Source organism: Piliocolobus tephrosceles, chromosome 4, assembly GCF_002776525.5.
Source record: "Piliocolobus tephrosceles isolate RC106 chromosome 4, ASM277652v3, whole genome shotgun sequence".
In the NCBI taxonomy this organism is placed as follows: domain Eukaryota; kingdom Metazoa; phylum Chordata; class Mammalia; order Primates; family Cercopithecidae; genus Piliocolobus; species Piliocolobus tephrosceles.
Window position 1 is genome coordinate 9,921,632 of NC_045437.1, and position 6,225 is coordinate 9,927,856.

Below are 6,225 nucleotides of genomic sequence, written 5' to 3' on the forward strand. Positions count from 1 at the left end.
AAAAAAAAAAAAAAAAAAAAAAAAAAAAAAAAAAAAAAAAAAGACAGAAAAGAAAAGGAAGAAAATTAGTAACCATCAGCTCCACTGCAGTCCACGTGTTAGGAGCATGGATTTAGTTCCCACACACTTTGTGCCAGGGTTGAGCTGAGCTTTGGCACTGCTAAGCAAGTGGCTTCTGGGTTAGGTAGATAGAATAGGTTACTTTAGGTTTAGGGCCACAGGAGAGCTGGGCTGGCTCAGCCATCCCTCCTTCACTTAGTCATCAGAAATGTTTCCCAGGCACTTAGGGCCACCTGCTGCTTTAGGATACAACAGGGAACAGTCTCTGTTCTGGAGAATTCACAGGCCTCAGCCCTGCCCCTCTGCGAGGCTGTAAGCAGAACTCCAGGGTCCTCTCCCTTCCTGTGGTCTCAGGACTGCCGGGGGCGTGGAGTATGGGGATCCCCACCTTCCAGCTCTGTTTACAGTGCTTGGATGACCATAGTATGGACAGCTGACAGGAACCCAGGGGACGGTGTCTGTATTTCCTGGAGATGGTCACTGTTCAGGAAAAGTATGGGGCGCATGTCGTCATCAAATTTGGCTCAGGGCTGGAAATGTCCACAGAATTTCACAGGAAAGAAACCCTTGTGGGATCCTTGGGGAAGCCAGGGACGGTGGGGGTGGGTGGGGCAGGAGCAGATGGCAGCAATTCAAAGAGCAACAGGAGGAAATGAAAGTAAAGACATTACTTTCTTTAAGATTTTTTAAATTTTATTTTACTTTTTGAGACAGGGTCTTGCTCTGTTACTGAGGTTGGAGTGCAGTGGTGTGATCACAGCTCACTATAGTCTCAACTTCTCAGGTTCAAGCAATCCTCCTGCCTCAGCCTCCCAAGTAGCTGGGATGAGAGGCACAGCCACATGCCTGGCTGACACCGCCTTCTTACTGTGTAGAGCATAATGTTTGGGGGTTTTCCCAAGAAGCGTGCACTGCTTTTGTAATTTTCGATTATATGTATATACATATGTCAAATGAAGAAATGGAAGATGAAAAACTGCAGCTTGTGCAGATCTGTCTTGCAGAAGGTTCAGCTGTGAGCTAAGCTGGTGGGGGTAGCGCAGGAGCGTGTGGGGGCGTAAAGTCTGTTGTGTTGTGGCGATCTGGTGGGCTGTGGATGCAGAAACAGATGCCACACCATGACGGGAGGACCTCAGGAAGGGTTGGGTGGATCCAGAGGCCCAGGGAAGGAGGGTTCAGAGTTAGGCTGCAGGGGAGGGTCCTCTTCTGCGTTCCCAGAGATCAGAATGACAAAGTCAGGGATGCTGATGGCTGAGCCTCCTGACACGCGGTCGCTGCCCAGCCTGCATTCTCTCTGCCTTCAGCTTTGTCCCCATGGGCACATTTTGACCAAGAGAGAATAAGCTAAGTGACCAGGGAAGCCAAACTGTGTGATTCAGCACGGTAGTTTAAAATCCTGATTTAGGCTCTGCTATGCTGACTGAATGTATGCTCAGTTAGGGAGAGGATGGGGTGGCAACTTGTAGGCCTGGTATTAAGCGCACTGGTCCCAGCTGAGAGCCAGGCACAATGTCCCCGTCCCTCCTTGTTCACAAAGTGCTGCCTCTATCAGCTCCAGTCCCCTTGCTTGGTGCTCCCGAAGTCTCAGTCTGGCAGTTTTATTCGTGCTAAGGCATGAATCCAGCTTTACAGAGGGCTGTTGATCCTCAGAAGCTGACACAGAATCTGAGTGTCCTCCTGGGTCCCACATTCACCTACCTATGGCAGGAAGTTTTTTAAAATCCTGAAGATACAAAGACTTTGAAGTGTAAGTGGCTAAAGAAAGCTCAGGTTCCTGGTGATCAGCTGCTCTGTGCTGACCTTGCATACATTCAGAAGGCTCTAAGATGCAGCAGAGCCAGGTCTAGCAGGCATCGCCTTCTCTTTTGTTTAACACATCTGTTGAACATCAACCAAGGTGGTGAGGCATCCTTTTAGATGCTGGGGATTCAAAAAGAAATTAATGAGACCTGGTTCCTGCTCTTGGCAAACTGTCAGCTTACAAAGGAAGATAGTTTTACAAAAACGTATGGGAAAGCAGGGCAATAAGAGTGATTACAGGCCGGGCAGTGGTTCACGCCTGTAATCCCAGCACTTGGGGAGGCTGAGGCGGATGGATCATGAGGTCAGGGGATCGAGAACATCCTGGCTAACTCGGTGAAACCGCGTCTCTACTAAAATACAAAAAATTAGCCGGGCGTGGTGGCAGGCGCCTGTAGTCCCAGCTACTTGGGAGACTGAGGTAGGAGAATGGCGTGAACCCAGGAGGCGGAGCTTGTAGTGAGCTGAGATCACGCCACTGCACTCCAGCCTGAGCAACAGAGCAAGACTCCGTCTCAAAAAAAAAAAAAAAAAAAAAAGAGTGATTATAGAGGCATGTAATAGGGAAAGTGATAGGGAAAAGGGTGGAGTTTCTCCTGCACTTCGGGGAATCAGGGTGGGTCATGGGGAAACCCTCGATTAGTAGGTCTTTTTTTTTGAGATGGCGTCTCGCTCTGTTGCCCAGGCTGGGCTACAGTGGCACGATCTTGGGTCACTACAACCTCCACCTCCTGGGTTCAAGCAATTCTCCTGCCTCAGCCTCCCGAGTAGCTGGGATTATAGGCACGTGCCACCACGCCTGGCTAATTTTTGTGCTTTTAGTAGAGGTGGGGTTTCACTATGTTAGCCAGGCCGGTCTCAAACTCCTGGCCTCATGATCTGTCCACCTCAACCTCCCAAAGTGCTGGGATTCCAGGCGAGAGCCACTGCGCCTGGTCAACGAGTAAGTCTTTTAACAGGCTGTCACCTCATAGGACTCCCTCAACTGGCCTTGTAAATCCAACCACATTTATTCTGTTGAATAAAGGAGTCCGTTGACAAAAGACCCAAGGCCTTTTGTCCTTAGAGTAGGCATGGATTTTCTAGTGATACCCCACTATTGCTAATCCCATGCAGAGCAGGAAAAAGGTGGCAGAACTGGCAGTTAAGTGCACACGTGCATTTACTTCTAGATATTTAACCACAAAGGCAGAAAACTTCCTTAAAAGAAGCTGAAGTTCTGAAATGGTGACATGAATTGAGATTATAACAGGAGGGATCTAGTTGCTGTCAATTGAATGGAGTGAGGCCCAAACAGCAACTAATCTCTTTAATAGGGAGATCCAGAAATACACAGAGACCTTTCTTTATATTCCTAAGCTGATGAGAAAGGTAATCTGGCCCAGCAATTCTGCAGGTTGACTTCAGGACACTCTAGGTTGCTCCCACGAGTGTGGGAATCAACTCGGAGAAATTTGCAAAAATTCCAAAACAAATCATTTTGGTTTTTAAAAACATGAGTGTTTTAAAACTGTTTTTTAAAAAATGAGTGACTAAGAAATGTCCCATTCCCCACTCACTTCTTCTCTCGTAGGCAGTGGGAAAGCTGGAGGAGCCTGTTACAAACCTCAGCTCATGAGCATCTCCCAGCTCCGTCTTTTGAGATGACTTACAGGAAGGTGGTATTGAGAAAACAAAGCATCCAGCCTGCGTGAAGCTGAACCTTAAGGTCACCTCTGCAGCCTGGGCTGACCCCAGACCCTCGTTTTCTTCTCTGGCATCCAACTTCAAGGATTGGCCTGTTTCCCTTTAACTATGGCTACCACTCAGCCCAGTCTCTGAAGAAAGCAGAGCCCACGCCTCCCTGGCACAGTTTCCCCTCGGCCACCTAAGGCAAGCGAATGAGTCTTTTTCACTGTAATGAGCTGTATTTCCCTCACTATGGAACAACAGGGGCTAAACCAATTAATAACTCTGCTCAGCTTTTCCTTCTTGGTTTGTGAATTCTCTCTACATTTTGGCTATCATCCTAACCACTTGTCGCAAGCAGTACAATTAATGTTTTTTCTGCAATTAATGATTTTTTTCTCCATTTAGCTTTTTTTCTTTCTTTCTTTCTTTTTGTGCTGGGATTACAGGCATGAGCCACCGTACCCGGCCGAGTTTTTTTTTCTTAATATGCTGTTTTGCTGAACTGAGTTTTAGTTGCTAGTAACAGAAACTAACTCTAGAAAGCTTTAGTTAATGACAATGAAAACAACGGCAGCAAAAGAAATGATCAGATGGTTATTTCATGAGATCTACTTTAGGTTAGCGCTGTCATGTTCCCCTCTAAGAATTCACACAGGAATTTGGTCATGTCATTTCTAGAACAGTATGAAGACAAATAGGATCTTTAGAGCCCTGAGTCTTCCCATCTGAGCTCGAGGTATGGCTCTCCAAGTCTCTCTCACTGAGAACAATTTTTACACATAATACCGGGGTTTGTTTGTTTATTTATTTATTTATTTATTTATTTATTTATTTATTTATTTATTTTTTGAGACGGAGTCTCACTCTGTCGCCCAGGCTGGAGTGCAGTGGCCGGATCTCAGCTCACTGCAAGCTCCGCCTCCCGGGTTCACGCCATTCTTCTGCCTCAGCCTCCTGAGTAGCTGGGACTACAGGCGCCTGCCACCTCGCCTGGCTAGTTTTTTGTATTTTTTAGTAGAGACGGGGTTTCACCGTGTTAGCCAGGATGGTCTTGATCTCCTCTCCTCGTGATCCGCCCGTCTCGGCCTCCCAAAGTGCTGGGATCACAGGCTTGAGCCACCGCGCCCGGCCCTATACCGGGGTTTAACAAACTCAAGCCACTTGAGGTGGGATGTTTTTCTGAGGAAATACCTGGACAAAGGTGCATTTGTGTCCACTAAGGAAAATGCTGGAAATACCGTAAACATTAAGAATAGGAGATTGGTACCCCCACAGTAACAGACGTTCAAAATCTAGAACTATTATCATTGTAACTTAGCAGTGGTAAAGCCATAATTGGAAACCAGTCTGTCTGATATCACTATAAGGTCTTACCCCCAGCTGCACTGCCTTCTATATGCATTTCTCATTCATTTCACCTGGGCTGGTTCTCTCCGCAAATAAGGTAATGAATCTGCAGCTCCTACAGAACAATTTATATCAAGGCGAATGGATACTTTAATTTTCATACTAATGAAAGTTAACACTTGCTGTTGCCAAACTCCAGACAATGTGGGAAGGTTTTAAATCACTCTCTCGTTCAGTTCTTCATTTAGCCTTGGGAGGTGGGAGCTGGTTCTTTTCTTTTGTTTTTTGAGGGGGATGGAGCCTTACTCTATCACCCATGCTGGAGTACAGTGGCACAATCTCGGCTCACCGTAACCTCCGCCTGCCAGGTTCAAGCAATTTTCCTGCCTTAGCCTCCTGAGTACTGGGGACTATAGGCGTGCAGCACCACATTTGGCTAATTTTTGTATTTTTAATAGAGATGGGGTTTCACCATCTTGGCCAGGCTGGTCTCGAACTCCTGACCTCAAGTGATCCGCTCACCTTGGCCTCCAGCTCCCAGCTGGAGCTGGTTATTTTATGACACTGTAGTTATTTATAACACTGTGGTACACTTGTGTGCTCCTCCACCATTAGGTTCCCTCTGCCTCCCTCCTTCCAAATCAAGGTGGGAGAGGCCCCATAGGTGCGTGCAGTTTTCTCTCTCTTCAAGATAAACACACTGCTTGTAATTTTGAAAGGCATGTTACAGACAGATAACTGAGCTAGTGCTGAATTTTTAAAAAATGGTCCAAAGACAAATTATTCAACTAAGTGAACAAATTGTGTAATTGCTATGTATATCTCAAAATCATAACAAAATAATTCATTGAAACTTGACAGTTGGATGAAATATAATTTCTCAGACGTTCTCTTTTTGTTTTGAGACAGGGTCTCACTCTGTTGCCCAGGCTGGAGTGGAGCGGCACCATCAGGGTTCACTGCAGCCTCAACCTCCCAGGCTCAGGTGATCCTCCCACCTCAGCCTCCCAAGTAGCTGGGACTGCAGGCACACACCACCACACTAGGCTATGTTTTGTATGTTTTGCAGAGATGGGGTTTCGCCATGTTGCCCAGGCTGGTCTTGAACTCCTGAGGCTCAAGGGATCCGCTAGACTCAACCTCCCAAAATATTGAAATTACAGGCATGAGCCACCACACCTGGCCTCAGAATGTCATTAACTTAAAAATTATCCTGAGTTGGCAGTTTTGATAAGATACTTTCTCCTACCTATGCAGATTTTGTACACATAATAAATGTTGGCTTTACTAAAAATGCCCACGTCTGATTTTGTGTCTTTTTGCTTCTTTTTTTTTTTTTTTAAAGAC